The sequence below is a fragment of the Ovis aries genome, chromosome 7 (genome assembly GCF_016772045.2).
Source record: "Ovis aries strain OAR_USU_Benz2616 breed Rambouillet chromosome 7, ARS-UI_Ramb_v3.0, whole genome shotgun sequence".
Taxonomy (NCBI): domain Eukaryota; kingdom Metazoa; phylum Chordata; class Mammalia; order Artiodactyla; family Bovidae; genus Ovis; species Ovis aries.
In genome coordinates this window covers 23300631-23320129 of record NC_056060.1, presented here as the reverse complement: position 1 = coordinate 23320129, position 19499 = coordinate 23300631, and the positions used below count along the sequence as shown (strand labels likewise).

The 19499-nt window shown below is 41.2% G+C and overlaps 1 long non-coding RNA gene across 1 annotated transcript; it reads right to left on the bottom strand.

Moving 5' to 3' along the window:
* Positions 1-1388: 1388 nt before the first annotated feature.
* Positions 1389-18921, bottom strand: LOC132660172 (uncharacterized). The gene is made up of 2 exons (XR_009601446.1): positions 13181-18921; positions 1389-5361 (listed from the first exon to the last, which is right to left on the bottom strand). It is a non-coding gene; the product is annotated as an uncharacterized LOC132660172 (long non-coding RNA).
* Between the last annotated feature and the right edge of the window lie 578 nt (positions 18922-19499).

Below are 19499 nucleotides of genomic sequence, written 5' to 3'. Positions count from 1 at the left end.
AAAGAGCAATGTTTTGACTTCTTGCCATAATACAGTCTTACTTTGCATAAGGTAAACCCAACCCTAGAGAAAACAAGCTATGAAATGACCGTGTTAAATCTTCTGCTGAGTTCACTTCACTGGCACAAATAGTTACACAGGAAACCAGACAAATGGGCTGACAGACACTGAGCAAATAGTTCTTTCCATAGAGATTCCTGAATCCACAATATAACAAATAAACAGAAGGCCGAGAAACACCATGTGCACATGCCTCTGGAATGAAGAGTGCCTGGCTAACATACTAAGCATCTAAACTTGCCATTCCAAAAAATACTGAGTTGAGTTAAAACAACTATGTGACAAGAAGTAAAACGATATTTATTGTGTTTCAAGAACCAAGGATCTAAGTAAGGTCACCTGTCCCTCATGAGGCTAAAGGGGTAAGGTTGCCGTCATCCAAGGATGGTCCAACTCCCCTCCACTCTGTCTCCCCAACCCCTGCCTTGCATATCTCTCTCTCTCTTTTATCAACATTCCTTCTCTCCTTGTCAGAGGTCCACAATATTTAAGTATTTCAGAATCTCTGTTGTCCTATTCTGTCTCAATTCCACAATGAGACAGCTGCACTATTTTTGGTAAATTCCTCGTGCACTGGGGCCTGGAAGCTGCCTCCATGAAGTAAGCCGGGCAATGTTAGTGCTCATCTCATCTGTTTTCCTTATCTCTGTGCTCCCTGATGTTCAAGGTCCAAAAATAGTTTTCCAATTGGAAGATCAACTCTACCATTGTCAGTGAAAAAGAAGTCATGTATTTTACTTTTATTGTGTTTTACAAATCCGTCATTCCATGATAAATCAGGATAATAACCTTATCACTTAACTACACATTATCTGACACCTGCCTTAGATAAAATTTTCTCCACGGCATGTTGACAGAGTCAACATGAATATAACTACTTCAGAGAGATGACTTGGGTTGAGGAGGAAGCACTTTCCATACAGAGGGATCCTTCTCTGACCCATGGGAATCAGAGACACAAGGAAGGAACCGCTGACTATTCCGTCTAGAAATTGTAACTGGGGTTTCTTGCAAAGCTAGAGATACCTGTACCATGCAAAAAATTATGGAAGTAATAATAGAATATTTCGCTAACGCGCTTAGGTTTAGCACTCTCTTCTTAGGGTCCTGCCCCATTCTCTTGTATGTACCCCACAAGCTATTATCAGGAGAAATAGGTCAGACCAGACTGTGGTGCAATTTTCACGATCACCACCAGAGGGCGGGGCTTCCTTCAGATGCGGTTCCTCACTGTATTCAGGAGCTGGTTTCACTTGACTATTTAGTAGCCACAAGACAGAATATTGCCTCAGTACAGAAAGGGCCTCTTATTTTCTGAGCGAGGAGCTTCTGTAACATTCAGATGGAGACTAGATTTGTTAGACTGGTGTATTCCAGGGAACAAGGATCGTTTTCTTTTGCGAACATGCATCCTGCCACTCACTCAGTTCTTCTGATCATCTTAATATTCAGTAAGTAACATTTCATCCTACATGTTAATGATTTTTCACTTTCCTATGATTATAGGTAAGTTTTATATTACTTCCCTGGCTGAAAACTCCTGTACATTTCTACTATAACAAAGTGATTCTCTTCCAGGAGGGACCAATGGTGACTCAGTGAACCAGACAGAAGGCCCAGTGACTGTCTCAGAGGGGGCTCTCATGACCCTCAACTGCACTTACCAGACTGCTGATTGGGCTCCCTATCTTTACTGGTACGTCCAGCATCTCAACAAAGCTCCTCAACTCCTCCTGAAGGGCTCGGCGAGAGACCCGAAGCCAAATAGTGAAGGTTTTCAGGCCACTCTTGTTAAGAGTGACAGCTCCTTCCACCTGCAGAAACGGGCAGTGCAAGCATCAGACTCGGCTGTGTACTACTGTGCTCTGAGAGACACAGTGACACAGGGCTGCAGGGGAAGCTGAGCACAAACCCAGAGTGCAGATGGGGCTCTGGCTTGGGCAGCCCTGCAAGGGGGTGGCTCTTTCTGTCTTAGGTATTTTATGCTAGTTGTGTGGTTGTTTATGTGCTAAGTCATGTCCGACTCTTTTGCGACCCTGTGACTGTAGTGGGCTCTTCTGTCCATGGGATTTCGCAGGCAAGAAGACTGGACTGGGTTGCCATTTCTTTCCCTGGGAATTATCCCACCCAGGAATGGTACCCATGTCTCCTGTTTGTCAGGCAGATTCTTTACTGCTGATCCACCTGAGAGACCCTGTTTTATGCCAGACACGTCATCAAAGTACTTCTAGCTCTGAAGCTCAGTGCCAAGAACCCTGCAATTCTTGGACTGGTCTATAGACAGGAATCTGGGAGGAACAGTGAAAAGAGGAATCTAAATGGCCTTCTCCAGAAATGCCTGTTTTTAGCCCAGTCACATTTCTCCAGATGGCATAGAATTCCTGGAAGTGACATTAAGTCTATTCAGTGACAGATCAGTTGATTTATGCTGAAATATGTCACAACCTGTTGATGGAAACTCCAGGCACCTCATTCATGGATGAATGTATGACCTTGAAGCTACTGTCTGAGTGTTATAATTCAGACCAGAATTGTGTGTCTTGCTGAGTTTCACCTGCAGACACTCCATCTTTAGTGACTGGGGCCTTTACACTGTCTTCCCTTGACTTTTCCACCTCTTATGGTTGCTCAAGAAATGCTGCTGCTGTGAGTCCCATGAAGATGGTTTCCTGAGAAGATATTCCTTCTGTCAAGGGCCCCGTGGGAAGGAGCAGCCTAGTCAGTAAACATTTTGTGCATGAGGTGTCTTGCTTATATATTGGTGACACAGCTCCACCCGCATCATGTCATCATGGCAGCTCTTTATAGAATGCTGGGTCATGATCCCGATTCTGGTCTGGCAGATCTGTGCTGTGAGAAATTCTGGACATAAGCATGACCACAGAACCTGACATATTATCTTTATCGGTGTATTGAGACCTCTGATACTTTTGAAATGTGTCAAATTCAGCGACCAAGCAGTCTGTTAGTGTAAAGAGGGCACATGGACTTTGGTTGACCTGGATTCTAAATTCTTGACATATTCACAATGTTCCCACAGCAGAGTAGCAGAAAACAGAGAAACGTGTGGCTCTCACTGTAACTTGCAATGAATGAAACTCACCGAGAGAAATTCGTCCTGGCATTCTGGTGGTCTCTGAACCTCACCCGTCCTTTATCCTCTTGCATGATTCTGTGGGACTGACAGGTAAAGATGAAGGTTTTGCAGAGCCTGAGCCTTCTGTGATTTCAGAGACTTCTTAAGAAAAAGAAAATGACATTGCAGAGTCAAGTTTCCTGGGCCCAGGACACTAAGGGATCCTGAAATACAAGCTGAATTTTCTTCATGGTAAACCCTCTTCATAAATTTTACTCTCCTCTTTAAGATCAAAGCATTATAACCATCTTACTTTGCCCTGATAGTGGCAGATTAGAACCCCCCAGGACTCTTTCTGTCCCAGCACTTGATCTGTAATTAATGAGTATTTTCAGCTCTATCACTTTTTAAATAACAGCTTTATAAAGCTGATTCACATATCATCACCTTCACGCTTTTAACTGTACAATCGAGTGGTTTGCATGTTCACAGAGTTGTGCAGTCATCAGTACTGATTCCAGAACACCACCCCAGGAAGAAACTTGGTACCCATTAGCAGTCACTCCTGTTCCCCGTTTCCCCCAGACATGGGTATCCACTCCTCTGTTCTCTGTCTCTGTGGATGTGATGGCTCTGGGCGTTTCCTAGAGATAGGATCAGCTCTCATATGACTGTTTGTACCTGTCTTCTTTCGCCTCGTGGACTCTTTCCATGGCATGTCTCCATATCAGCTCTCCACTACGCCTTGTGGTCACTTAATAGGCTGCTCTGTGATACCACCTATTCTCCTTATCCATACTTCACTTGAAGAGTGATTGTTTTGGAAACATTTTGGTTATTTCCACTTTTTAGCTCTTATAAATAATGCTGGTATGAGCACTCATGTGCAGGAGCTCTATTGCTCTAAGAGAATGTACGTTCAGTTAGAGGTTCAACTTTTTGTGTTTTCATATTTGTTTCGTTTCATTCTGCTTTATTTGGTACCAACATTTCCTTAGGATATACAATGAGTAAGTACAAGAGAAAATGCTCTTTAAAATTATGCTTTAATGCTTACATGAGATATAATCATTCCAAGCTATACTTGCATTCTTTCTGGAAAGCTTTTTGAGCACATACTCATGTGTGTAAGTCATACGAATAAGCGTTGAGAATATAGTATATGTGACCGAGTCTCCTGCTTTAGGATTGTATTGCTTTAAGACACCACACGTGTCTTAAAATAATGTTTCTTTCACAAATCATTTTATTCACTCACTGGGCTCTGTTTGTCCCCACTATGTGACATTGGTAGGTTTATGTGCAATGGGCTAAACATTTTAAATCCCTCTCCACCTCTTCAGGTGGATACTAGGAAACTTCCAATTTAAAAATCTTAAAATTTAGGTGTAGAGATATTTAGTAACTTAATCAAGGTTACATAACCAGTCAGGACAGAGCTTGGGTAGGATGTCAATCATTCTGATGCATGACTTTTATTCTTAAAAGCTAATTGATAGAACCACCATGAAATCTGTTTTTCTTTTTGTTAAGTACCACTGCCTTCTTAGAATTTTATAATTTTTGAAATTTTCACTTGATGAAAAATAAGTTAATGCAGTAATCAAAACTGTCCTTTACTCAATGGGCAATCACAGGAGTCTGTATATATTCCTGAACACTGAAGCCAAAAAACTGCAGTCATCATCATTTATGACTTTGAACATAAAGTTGCACAGATTCTCTGTGATTGAATAACCTGCGTATTTCAGGGCTTATAGCTGAGCCTCAGTAGCCATATTAAAGAGGATATATATTAAAGGTGTTTGCCATGGCAATGAGGACTATATTGTTCAAATTTAAAAAAACCCTTCATGTGGCAAATATGTCTCCTCATTGGGACTGTAAGACACAGCATTTTCTGTTCTGCTACAGTGTATATCTTATTAAAGCAAATTCTTCTTAGACAATTAGTAAATATGGGTCTGGTCTTCCCCGGGGGCTCAGTGGTACAGAATCCGCCTGCCAATGCAGAAGATCTTCTCCAGGATGAGTTAAACTCCTGGGTCAAGCAGATCCCCTGGAGAAGAATACAGCAACCCACCCCAGTATTCTGGTCTTGAAATCCCATCGACAGAGGAAGCTGGTGGGTTACAATTCATGAGGTTGCAAAGAGTCGGGCACAGCTTACTGACTAAACAGCAACAAATACGAGCATGATGAGGACGTTTCATTGATTTTTTTTTCTTTTTTTAAAAAACCTTTACTGAGATACAGTTTATGTACCATAAAATTTATGTTTTTTTTTTAATTTTTATTTTTACTTTATTTTACTTTACAATACTCTATTGGTTTTGCCATACATTGACATGAATCCACCACGGGTGTACATGCTTTCCCAAACTTGAACCCCCCTCCCACTTCCCTCCCCATAACGTATCTCTGGGTCATCACCATGCACCAGCCCCAAGCATGCTGTATCCTGCATCGAACATAGACTGGCGATTCGATTCTTACATGATAGTATACCTGTTACAATGCTATTCTCTCAAATCATCCCACCCTCTCCCTCTCCCTCTGAGCCAAAAGTCCATTATACACATCTGTGTCTCCTTTGCTGTCCTGCATGCAGGGTCGTCATTGCCATCTTCCTAAATTCCATATATATGTGTTAGTATACTGTATTGATGTTTTTCTTTCTGGCTTACTTCAGTTTCATCCATCTCATCAGAACTGATTCAAATGAATTCTTTTTAATGGCTGAGTAATACTCCATTGTGTATATGTACCACAGCTTTCTTATCTATTCATCTCCTGATGGACATCTAGGTTGTTTCCATGTCCTGGCTATTATAAACAGTGCTGTGATGAACATTGGGGTACATGTGTCTCTTTCAATTCTGGTTTCCTTGGTGTGTATGCCCAGAAGTGGGATTGCTGGGTCATAAGGTAGTTCTACTTGCAATTTTTTAAGGAACCTCCACACTGTTCTCCATAGTGGCTGTACTAGTTTGTATTCCCACCAACAGTGTAGGAGGGTTCCCTTTTCTCCACACCTTCTCCAGCATTTATTGCTTGCAGATTTTTGGATCGCAGCCATTCTGACTGGTGTGAAGTGGTACCTCCTTGTGGTTTTGATTTGCATTTCTCTAATAATGAGTGATGTTGAGCATCTTTTCATGTGTTTGTTAGCCATCCGTATGTCTTCGATGGAGAAATGTCTATTTAGTTCTTTGGCCCATGTTTTGATTGGGTCGTTTATTTTTCCGGAATTGAGCTGCATAAGTTGCTTGTATATTTTTGAGATTAGTTGTTTGTCAGTTGCTTCATTTGCTATTATTTTCTCCCATTCAGAAGGCTGTCTTTTCACCTTGCTTATAGTTTCCTTTGTTGTGCAGAAGCTTTTAATTTTAATTAGATCCCATTTGTTTATTTTTGCTTTTATTTCCAGAATTCTGGGAGGTGGATCATAGAAGATCTTGCTGTGATTTATGTCGGAGAGTGGTTTGCCTATGTTCTCCTCTAGGAGTTTTATAGTTTCTGGTCTTACATTTAGATCTTTAATCCATTTTGAGTTTATTTTTGTGTGCGGTGTTAGAAAGTGATCTAATTTCATTCTTTTACAAATGGTTGACCAGTTTTCCCAGCACCGCTTGTTAAAGAGATTGTCTTTACTCCATTGTATATTCTTGCCTCCTTTGTCAAAGATAAGGTGTCCATATGTGTGTGGATTTATCTCTGGGCTTTCTATTTTGTTCCATTGATCTATATGTCTGTCTTTGTGCCAGTACCATACTGTCTTGATGACTGTGGCTTTGTAGTAGAGCCTGAAGTCAGGCAAGTTGATTCCTCCAGTTCCATTCTTCTTTCTCAAGATTGCTTTGGCTATTCAAGGTTTTTTGTATTTCCATACAAATCTTGAAATTATTTGTTCTAGTTCTGTGAAAAATATGGCTGGTAGCTTGACAGGGATTGCATTGAATTTGTAGATTGCTTTGGGTAGTGTACTCATTTTCACTATATTGATTCTTCTGATCCATGAACATGGTATATTTCTCCATCTATTAGTGTCCTCTTTGATTTCTTTCATCAGTGTTTTATAGTTTTCTATATATAGGTCTTTAGTTTCTTTAGGTAGATATATTCCTAAGCATTTTATTCTTTTTGTTGCAATGGTGAATGGAATTGTTTCCTTAATTTCTTTTTCTACTTTCTCATTATTAGTGTATAGGAATGCAAGGGATTTCTGTGTGTTGATTTCATATCCTGCAACTTTACTATATTCATTGATGAGCTCTAGTAATTTTCTGGTGGAGTCTTTAGGGTTTTCCATGCAGAGGATCATGTCATCTGCGAACAGTGAAAGTTTTACTTCTTCTTTTCCAATTTGGATTCCTTTTTATTTTTTTTTCTGCTCTGATTGCTGTGGCCAAAACTTCCAGAACTATGTTGAATAGTAGCAGTGAAAGTGGGCACCCTTGTCTTGTTCCTGACTTTAGGGGAAATGCTTTCAATTTTTCACCATTGAGGATAATGTTTGCTGTGGGTTTGCCATAGATAGCTTTTATTATGTTAAGGTATGTTCCTTCTATTCCTGCTTTCTGGAGAGTTTTTTTTTTTATCATAAATGGATGTTGAATTTTGTCAAAGGCCTTCTCTGCATCTATTGAGATAATCATATGGCTTTTATTTTTCAATTTGTTAATCTGGAGAATTACATTGATTGATTTGTGGACATTGAAGAATCCTTGCATCCCTGGGATAAAGCCCACTTGGTCATGGTGTATGATCTTTTTAATGTGTTGTTGGATTCTGATTGCTAGAATTTTGTTGAGGATTTTTGCATCTATGTTCATCAGTGATATTGGCCTGTAGTTTTCTTTTTTTGTGGCATCTTTGTCAGATTTTGGTATTAGGGTGATGGTGGCCTCATAGAATGAGTTTGGAAGTTTACCTTCCTCTGAAATTTTCTGAAAGAGTTTGAGTAGGATAGGTGTTAGCTCTTCTCGAAATTTTTGGTAGAATTCAGCTGTGAAGCAGTCTGGACCTGGGCTTTTGCTTGCTGGAAGATTTCTGATTACAGTTTCAATTTCCGTGCTTGTGATGGGTCTGTTAAGATTTTCTATTTCTTCCCAGTTCAGTTTTGGAAAATTGTACTTTTCTAAGAATTTGTCCATTTCTTCCACGTTGTCCATTTTATGGCATACAACTGCTGATAGTAGTCTCTTATGATCCTTTGTATTTCTGTGTTGTCTGTTGTGATCTCTCCATTTTCATTTCTAATTTTATTGATTTGATTTTTCTCTCTTTGCTTCTTGATGAGTCTGGCTAATGGTTTGTCAATTTTATTTATCCTTTCAAAGAACCAGCTTTTGGCTCTGTTGATTTTTGCTATGGTCTCTTTTGTTTCTTTTGCATTTATTTCTGCCCTAATTTTTAAGATTTCTTTCCTTCTACTAACTCTGGGGTTCTCCAATTCTTCCTTTTCTAGTTGCTTTAGTTGTAGAGTTAGGTTATTTATTTGACTTTTTTCTTGTTTCTTGAGGTATGCCTGTATTGCTATAAACTTTCCTCTTAGCATTGCTTTTATAGTGTCCCACAGGTTTTGGGTTGTTGTGTTTTCATTTTCATTAGTTTCTATGCATATTTTGATTTCTTTTTGATTTCTTCTGTGATTTGTTGGTTATTCAGAAGTGTGTTGTTCAGCCTCCATATGTTGGAATTTTTAATAGTTTTTCTCCTGTAATTGAGATCTAATCTTACTGCATTGTGGTCAGAAAAGATGCTTGGAATGATTTCGATTTTTTCGAATTTATCAAGTTTAGATTTATGGCCCAGGATGTGATCTATCCTGGAGAAGGTTCCATGAGCACTTGAAAAAAGGTGAAATTCATTGTTTTGGGGTGAAATGTCCTATAGATATCAATTAGGTCTAACTGATCTAATGTATCATTTAAAGTTTGCGTTTCTTTGTTAATTTTCTGTTTAGTTGATCTGTCCATAGGTGTGAGTGGGGTATTAAAGTCTCCCACTATTATTGTGTTGTTGTTGATTTCCCCTTTCATACTTGTTAGCATTTGTCTTACATATTGTGGTGCTCCTATATTGGGTGCATATATATTTATAATTGTTATATCTTCTTCTTGGATTGATCCTTTGATCATTATGTAGTGGCCTTCTTTGTCTCTTTTCACAGCCTTTGTTTTAAAGTCTATTTTATCGGATATGAGTATTGCCACTCCTGCTTTCTTTTGGTCTCTATTTGCGTGGTATATCTTTTTCCAGCCCTTCACTTTCAGTCTGTATGTGTCCCTTGTTTTGAGGTGGGTCTCTTGTAAGCAGCATATAGAGGGGTCTTGTTTTTGTATCCATTTGGCCAGTCTTTGTCTTTTGGTTGGAGCATTCAACCCATTTACATTTAAGGTAGTTATTGATAAGTATGATCCCGTTACCATTTACTTTATTGTTTTGGGTTCGGGTTTATACACCCTTTTTCTGTTTCCTGTCTAAAGAATATCCTTTAGAATTTGTTGGAGAGCTGGTTTGGTGGTGCTGAATTCTCTCTGCTTTTGCTTGTCTGTAAAGCTTTTTATTTCTCCTTCATATTTGAATGAGATCCTTGCTGGGTACAGTAATCTGGGCTGTAGGTTATTTTCTTTCATCACTTTAAGTATGTCTTGCCATTCCCTCCTGGCCTGAAGAGTTTCTATTGAAAGATCAGCTGTTATCTTTATGGGAATGCCCTTGTGTGTTATTTGTTGTTTTTCCCTTGCTGCTTTTAATATTTGTTCTTTGTGTTTGATCTTTGTTAATTTGATTAATAAATGTCTTTGGGTGTTTCGCCTTGGGTTTATCCTATTTGGAACTCTCTGGGTTTCTTGGACTTGGGTGATTATTTCCTTCCCCATTTTAGGGAAGGTTTCAACGATTATCTCCTCAAGGATTTTCTCATGGTCTTTCTTTTTGTCTTCTTCTTCTGGGACTCCTATAATTCGAATGTTGGAGCATTTCATATTGTCCTGGAGGTCTCTGAGAATGACCTCATTTCTTTTAATTCGTTTTTCTTGTTTCCTCTCTGATTCATTTATTTCTACCATTCTATCTTCTATTTCACTAATCCTATCTTCTGCCTCCGTTATTCTACTATTTGTTGCCTCCAGAGTGTTTCTGATCTCATTTATCATGTTATTCATTATATATTGACACTTTTTTATTTCTTCTAGGTCCTTGTTAAACCTTTCTTGCATCTTCTCAATCCTTGTCTCTAGGCTATTAATCTGTGATTCCATTTTGATTTCAAGATTTTGGATCATTTTCGCTATCAATATTTGGAATTCTTTCTCAGGTAGATTCCCTACCTCTTCCTCTTTTGTTTGGTTTGGTGGGCATTTCTCCTGTTCCTTTACCTGCTGAGTATTCCTCTGTCTCTTCATCCTGGTTATATTGCTGTGTTTGGGGTGGCCTTTTTATATTCTGGTAATTTGTGGAGTTCTCTTTATTATGGAGCTTCCTCACTGTGGGTGGGGTTCTATCAGTAGCTTGTCAAGGTTTCCTGGTTAGGAAGGCTTGTGTTGGAGTTCTGGTGGATGGAGCTGGGTTTCTTCTCTCTGGAGTGCAGTGGAGTGACCAGTAATGGGTTATGAGACATCAAAGGTTTTGGAATAACTTTGAGCTGCCTGTATTTTGAAGCTCAGGGGAGTGTTCCTGTGTTGCTGGAGAATTTGCGTGGTATATCTTGTTCTGGAACTTGTTGGCCCTTGGGTGGAGCTTGGTTTCAGTGTAGGTATGGAGGCATTTGATGAGCTCCTATTGCTTAATGTTCCCTGAATTCAAGAGTTCTCTAATGTTTTCAGGCTTTGGACTTAAGCCTCCTGCTTCTGGTTTTCAGTTTTATTTTTACAGTAGCCTCTAGGCTTCTCCATCTATACAGCACTGATGATAGAACGTCTAGGTTAAAGATGAAAAGTTTCTCCACATTGAGGGACACTCAGAGAGGTTCACTGGGTTATAAGGAGAAGAGAAGAGGGAGGGGGTAGTTAGAGGTGACTGGAATGAGATGTGGTGAGATCAAAAGAGGAGAGAGCAAGCTAGCCAGTGGTCACTTCCTTATGTGCGCTCTATAGTCTGGACCGCTCACATATATTTACGGAGTTATACAGGGAAGAGGAGAGGGAGGAAGTAGACAGAGGTGGCCAGGAGGATAAGAGAGAGGAATGAGAAGGAGAGAGACAAATCCTGCCAGTAACCAGTTCCTTAGGTGTTCTCCACCGTCTGGAACACACAGAGATTCACAGAGTTGGATAGAGAAGAGATGGGGGAGGAAAGGGACAGAGGCCACCTGGTGGAGAAAAAGGAGAGTCCAAAGGAGGAGAGAGTGGTCAAGCCAGAAATCTCGCCCTCAGGTAAAATTGGATAGTGGAGTTTGGGTTTTTAAATGTACAAAATTGACAACAAGAACCAAAGAGCAAAGAATAAAAATCTAGAGTAGAGATTGGATTTTCAAAAATATAATATTAAAGAAGAGAAGCAGAAGGAAAAAGGAAGAAAGAAAAAAAAGAGTTAAAAAAAACCCACAAGAATTATTAAAAAAAAAAAAAAATCAGACATACCAACAACCACCCAAAGACTATATACGGTGTTTGCCTTTAAAAAAAAAAAAAGTCTTTTTTTTAAATAGTAATAGTAGGTAATAGAAATAAAAATTAGAGGAGAAATAAAAGACTTACCAATTTAAAAAAAGTTAGAAAAAAAAAAGAAAAAGAAAAAAAAGGAATGATTTTAAAAATAGTAAAAATATACCTAGCCCTTCTCTGATGTTGTGGGTAGTGTGGGGTCACTTCAAGGTGGTTCCCTCTGTTTAACTTCTGTTTGCTGGTTTTTTAGGCTCACTAGTTCAGTCGCACTGTGGGGAGGGGGGATGCTGCAAACAAGTAGCACTGTCGTGTGCACACAGTGTCTCAGCCCCGCTTGACGTGTCCCTTCCCGCGGTGCACAAACCGGTCTGGCTCTATGATGCTCAGCCGGGAACCGTCTCAGGCCGGCCCTAGGCTGCGTGCACTTCCCCGGTCTAAGCCGCTCAGGTTCGGCGCTCAGGGAGCTCTCAGAGGCACAGATTCGGTCGGGACTGCGTTTTGTGCCCTTCCCAGGTCCGAGTAGCTCAGGAGTTTGGCGAGCGCGATCGCCGCGGCTTGTCACCTTTTCTGCCTCTGCTGCTCAGTTTTCTGGGTGGACCGCTGGCCCCCCTTGTGAGGCAGATGGTGACTGTCCAGCACCCCGAGAAGTCTTAGCAAAGAAGCCTGCTTGCAGTTAGGTAAGTAAAGTCTCTCCGGGTCTGCAATTGCCCCTTTCCAGTCCTTATGGCTCTGGCTGCCTGTCCCCGGCGGGGGATGGTCTGCAGCCGGCTTTTTCCATTCCATCCTTTGTTCTGTGCTCGGTCCTGGCGGTGTCTTATGTTCGAGCTTTTCGCGTGGTAGCTATCCCACAGTCTGGTTTGCTAGCCCAAGTTAGATCATTCTGGTTGCGCGTGGGGCGTTCCTGCCCGATTCTTACAAAGCACTGCAGCCCGCGCCTCCCGCGCCTCCCTGCCCTGCCCCCACTTCCCAATGACGGATGCAGGCGTCTGTGCTGCTTTTCCGCTGGGGGAGTTACTGCTGGGCTTGTAATCTATTGGTTTTAATTATTTATCTATTTTTCCTTCCTGTTATGTTGCCTCTGTGTTTCCAAGGCTCGCCACAGACTCGGCAGGGAGAGTGTTTCCTGGTGTTTGGAAACCTCTCTTCTTAAAATTCCCTTCCCAGGACGGGCTTCCCTTCCCGGGACGGAGCTCCCTCCCCACCTCCTTTGTCTCCTTTTTCGTCTTTTATATTTTTTCCTACCTGTTTTTGAAGATAATGGTCTGCTTTTCTGGTTGCCTGATGTCCTCTGCCAGCCTACAGAAGTTGTTTTGTGGAGTTTGCTCAGCGTTGAAATGTACTTTTGAGGAATTTGTGAGGGAGAAAGTGGTCTTCCCGTCCTATTCCTCCGCCATCTTTGATTCCTCCTCCTCTCATTGATTATTCTAAGCACGTTAATTTATTTGTGCCAAAACAGAAACTTTTGAAGGCAATTTTCTCTCGATAAAAAAGCCTAAAATCTAGTGTTTGCTTTAGTGGCTTCAAGAATTTCTAGGGTTTTCAAGTGAAAGCTACCTGATAAAGCTGAGAGGGAGGGTAAAAGGAGTGCTGGTCCATCTTCCTCTCTAGCATTAAGCAAATTGATTTATCATGAATTTTCCAGGTCAGAATACTGGAGTGGGTAGTCATTTCCTTCTCCAGGGGACCTTCTCAACCCAGGGATCAAACCCAGGTCTTCCACATTGCAGGTGGATTTTTTTACCAGCTGAGGCACCAGGGAAAGCCCTTATGAAGAACAATAACATTTAAAATTTTGATGACCTTGGTTTTACATGTTCTCATGGACCTGTGTGAGAGCAGCAAGACACAACTCCTAATATTTAAGATGTCAAAGAGTTTTAAAACTATGATGCAGTGAACAAACGTCAATGGAGATTGAACTGTGCTGGCATTTCTAACAGGATTTCTATTGCCTTTGATAATGCTTTGGCTCTGGATTTGTGTATTTTTTGGGTTTTAATTTGCACCACAATTAATGGGTGTGGTTTGGAAGAGTTAGGGGTGATTCACAAATACATGTATTGAGTTTTAACAGAGGTTCTTATATTTAGGCATTGACTAAAATTTTCTGAATTTACTTTTGTTTACACACATACACACATGTAAATTGTGCTCACATGCACATGTATCTCTCCCCCTGCTGCTGTTTAACATGGCACACACTTGACAGATTTTGTGATGCAGAGGCAAGATATGAAATGGTTCATAGACAACAGAATATTTCACAGGTAACTTTTACCAGATTCCATAGGAGGCAGAAACAAGGATTGAAGCGAAAAATTCTGCCTTTCTGTTAGAGTGGAAACCCCATTGTTCCTTTTGATTCTCTGATCCAAAGGAGAATGAACTGAACATGATTCTGTTTTACCACTGTTTATTTCTAGTCTGAGAGTGTTCTAATTCGACAAACTGATGTGCGGAAGTCTAGCATTTCCCTCCTAGAAAGGAAGTGTGTGATGACATAGACACACTGCCCTCCAGCTGCTGACTCAGCTTCCTGCGTGGGGCAGAAGCATCCCACAGCCCAGGAGCTCTGCCTGGACCTCTTGAGCACAGGGTGCAGCATTCAGCTCTGGATCTGAAATGGAGCAGAGGCCGCGTCACTGCAGGGAGGAGCTGCCCATATGCTGGTTGCCAGTGCGCTGAGGGCGGGCAGAGCCTCTGTCTGTCTTGGTGAGGGTGGCCACACACAGGACTCATGCCCTCTCTCAGAGCCAAGGTTGTGGGGCGGGACAGATCAGTGTTACCTGATGCATCTTGAAAGGCAGAGATAAGGGGCAGTGGAATTGCGGCATTAGGTCCTAAGCCACTTCATCCCCTATACCATCATGGGTGTAAGTAAAGGCTCTTTTCTGCAGGATCCAGCGTGACCCAGAAGGTAACTCAAGTCCAGTCTGCAATTTCTGTGGTGGAGAAGGAGGCTGCAACCTTGGACTGTGCATATGAAGCTAGTAGTTATGGCTATTATTTAAAAAATCAGACATCACATTGGAAACTGGATTTCTAGCTTGTCTATAAAAATCTGTAAGAGCACAACATCCTCTGTGGTAGAGGTCAAAAGTCATGTTTGATTGCATAATGCCTTTGATATAGACTCATTTTCTGTTTAAAATCTATGCAGATTTACCATTTACAACATGAAAAGCCAAAAAATAAGATTTTAAATTATTTGTCATAATATGGAAGCTCATCCACAAAGCAAACAAATCTGAATTAACATCTCATGGAAATATACCTGTTTTTTTCCCTGTGATTTTTATCATCACAGCATGGATCCCAGTGTGAGAAATTTCAGTATAGTTTATTCATTAATTCTTAGTTTTCTGGTCAGCATTGGGGAAACATTAGTTGGCAAGACAGATGTGATGTCTGCTGTGGTGGAGCTCATGTCTCAGGGGGCTATATGGTCTCCAGTACAGGATAGTAGGCAGAAAGGACCTCACAGCACAGACTGTGTGACCTTAAGCAGGTCGTTCACTCTGACTTTCTGCTTCCTCATCTGTAAAGTGTAAAGGTTAGTCATGAAGCTGCTGTTGAGTTAGTGTGAGTTGCTCAGTCGTGTGCAACTCTTTTGTGACCCTATGGACTGTAGGCTGCCAGGCTCCTCTGTCCGTGGAATTCCCCAGGCAGGATGACTCGAGTGGGTTGCCATATTTTTTTCCAGGTGATCTTCCCGACCCAGGGACTGAACCTAGGTGTCCGGTATTGCAGACAGATATTTTTTCCATCTCAGCCACCAGGGAAGTCCTTTTCAAAATTTTACTCACCTCACAGGACCACTTAGTTCTCTACCCTTTTTGAGTTCCTAACACCCTCCCTTACTTAAGAAAGGACTATTAGATGTAGAAGTTATCAAGGCGCTGCTCACATCGCTTCACAGTGTAATAAGAAGCCACGGGCACAGGAAGAGAGTAGAGTGACGAGGGAAGCCACCTGCCTTTAACACATCAGGAGCACTGTTCTGCCTCCCTGGAGGGAGAGGGCAGAGGAAAAGGGACAGGCATGCAGGAAGGAGGGGAGGACAGGCCCAGACTTTGTTCTTTCATCCTGAACACTTTTGTATACATTTGATATCATCCTTAATAAAAGAATGAATTGAACTTAGCTGGATTCAAACTCTGCCATCTGCATCACAGCATGACTTTTCAGGCACTCCTTAGCCTCTCTGTGCATCAGTTTCTTAATATGTAAAATGGCAATAATAGAACCTACTTCATGGACTTAAGAATCAAAATTGTTTATATATCTCTGTTTAAAATCATTATAAAATTAAAATATATATAAACCCACCTGCTTGTGTGTTTATATAAATAAAATTTTAAGCACAGGTACATATTATGGCATCTTGATACAGCAGGGATCACTCACTGATGACCATTATTAATGTAAAAGGCAGAGTTTGTTCCAGTACCTACATCAGATTTTCATTCATGTCACTCTTTTCTATAACACAAAGTTTCTCCTTATTTTTTAAGAAAGGAACCAAAGCTCAGGGAAAAGCCAGGGCCGTGCTGGCACTGCTAGGAATGTCGCCTACAGGGTTTGGTAGCCCTGTGGTCCACGTTCCCATCTCAGCCGCCCCTGCAGACAAGCCCCCGGTCCTGACAGAGAAGAGCAGGTGGCTTATGCTCAACATAAAACTGCCCTTCTCAGGGCCAGGCAGGGCCACTTTAATTCCCCTGACTATATAACAGAAGGTGTATTTCCCCCTATTTGTTGACAGATCAATGGAAAAATGCTCTAAGACATGATCACTATTCACTGCAGCCTTCAAACTGATTTGCTTTCAGCCTTGCACACAGTTAATGAATATTCAGCAAAGTTCCACATGTCAGGATAAAAGATAATGAAGAGACGGCATTTTCACCTAAAAGAAAATATACTGCCATTGGCTAACTTGTGACATACAAAATCTCTGTGTAAGTTAAGGAGAATTTCTTTCCTGTGATTGCTTGAAGAGTATATAAACACTTTTTCAATATATTTGAAACTTGATTGATTAATGAGTTAATTTTCCTGAGATGATATGATCACTGGCAAAGAGGATATTCTCATCCTGTACCCAGTTTGAAGGCAGACTGCCATTGGAGTGCAATGAGTTTTTCACGTGCTCCAAGAAACTAGGAGAAAGCATCAGCCCCTCCCAAGGCAGGAACCTCTCCCCACTCCTCTGCTCATGAGCAGGAATGTGGAGCTTTTTGGGTCAGCGCTCTTCATGTCTGCTACAATTGGGCCCATTGCACAGAGTTTACCCTGCACATCTCTGCAGGCTGAACTCCTGTCTGCAACTTCGGGACCATACTTTCTGTAAGGACATTGGGGGACACAGAAGCGGAAAAGAGGTATATGTTTTATTTCTGGGCAGTCTAGGAGGTGTGGCATAAACACTGAATCATTGTCATTTAAAAATTTATAGGCACAACTATGAAAATGCAGAATTTAATAGTTATAATGGTTTTAATATTCCTGGAGGATGTAGTCCCCATCCTTATTTAACAGGGGGGATGTCTGAACACCCACCTGAAGCTAAACACAGATTTCCTCCAAACAACCTAGAGTCTTGCACACTGGGTGTTGGACATGTGAGCACTGGGGCTTCAGCATCTTGATAAACAGGGCCTAGGAAGGGAGAAGGAGATGAAAAAACAAAACAAAATCTGAACAGCGAAAGGAAAGTATTCAAGCAGGCTTTATTCCCCGGATGGTAACTGTGTCAGCTCTCTACTTCCGGTCTGATCCCTCATTTCACATCTCTGGGTCCAGGCTGGTGGGACTACACAGGGCTGAGAATTTTTTTTTTTTCTTTGACTAGCTTCTCAGTCAACTGAGAGCAGTCTGAGATAGGAATCATGTCTGTTTTGGTTTCCATGTTGTGGACAACTCTGTAAGTTTCCAGAATGAATGCTGGAGCCCAAGGATTCCTGAACATGCACAACAGTTTAAGAGAACCTCAGGGATCTGCCGAGCCAGAGTCCTGCCAGCTTGGTAACTTGACTCAAGACCCTAATTTTAGGGGGATCTTTGGTCCAGGGGCTAGGACTCTGCGCTCCCAATGCCAGGGGCTTGAGTTTGATCCTTGGTCAGGGAACTGGATCTCACAAGCCAAAATTAAGACCCAGCGCAGCCAAACCAAAAACAAAACAGAACAGCTCAGCAAACAGCCGTGCATTAAAAAAATATCCTAATTTTAGAAAAACAGCTCATTTGACTGTTGAGAAATTCTATGTCCATTAATAGGTATCATTTGAAGAAGATTGCTCTTGTGTTCAACTGACTTGGTCATTCCCATTTAGAAACATTTATTTTTAATTGGAAAATAATTGGAAAGCTACAGGTAAAAGGATGACACTAGGACCCTTCTCAACACCATACACAAAATAAACTCAAAATGGATTAACAACTTGAATGAAAGCCAGAATCCATCAAACTCTTCAAGGAAAATAGGCAGTACACTCTTTGACATACATCACAGCACGACCCTTTTCTCCTAGAGTCCTGGAAATAAAAACAAAAATAAACAAATCGGACTTAATTAAACTAAGAGTCACAGCCATTGTTCCTGGGTTGACAGCACTGCCCAGAGAGCCCGTGTAAGGCAGCCTCACAGCTGTCTGTAGCCGCAGCGTCCCCATGCCTTAGCATGGTGTATGTCAGCAAAGAGCAATGTTTTGACTTCTCACCATAACACAGTCTTACTTTGCATGAGGTAAACCCAATTCTAGAGAAAACAAGCTATGAAATGACCACATTAAATCTTCTTCTGGGTTCACTTCACTAGCACAAATAATTGCACAGGAAACCAGACAAATGGGCTGACAGACACTGAGCAAACAGTGCTTTCCATAGAGATTTCTGAGTCCTTAATAAAGAAAATAAACAGAAGACAGACGAACACCATGCAGACATGCCTCTGGAATGAAGAGTGCCTGGCTAACATAGTAAGCATCTAAACTTGCCATTCTAAAAAATACTTAGTTGAGTTAAAACAACTATGTGACAAGAAGTGAAACAATAGTGATTGTGTTTCAAGAACCAAGGTACCTAAGTAAGGTCACCTGTCCCTCATGAGGCTAAAGGCGTAAGGTTGCTGTCATCCAAGGATGGCCCAACTCCCCTCCACTCTGCCCCCCCAATCCCTGCTTTGCATCACTCTCTCTCTCTCTCTTTTGTCAGCATTCCTCCTCTCCTGTACAGAGGTCCACAATTTTCAGGTATTTCAGGATCTCTGTTCTCCTACTGGGTCTCAATTCCACAATGAGACAGCTGCACTATTTTTGGTAAATCCCTCATGCACTGGTGCCTGGAAGCTGCCTCCATGAAGTAAGCCGGGCAATGTTAGTGCTCATCTCATCTGTTTTCCTTATCTCTGTGCTCCCTGATGTTCAAGGTCCAAAAATAGTTTTCCAATTGGGAGATCAACTCTACCATTATCAGTGAAAAAGAAGTCACGTATTTTACTTTTATTGTGTTTTACAAATCTGTCATTCCATGATAAATCAGGATAATAACCTTAGCATTTAATTACACATTATTTGACATCTGCCTCAGATAAAATTTTCTCCATGGCATGTTGACAGAGTCAACATGAATATAACTACTTCAGAGAAATGACTTAGGGAGAGGAGGGAGCATTTTCCATACAGATGGATCCTTCTCTACCCATTGGAATTGAGACACGTGCAAGAAGGAACCGCTGACTATTCCGTCTAGAA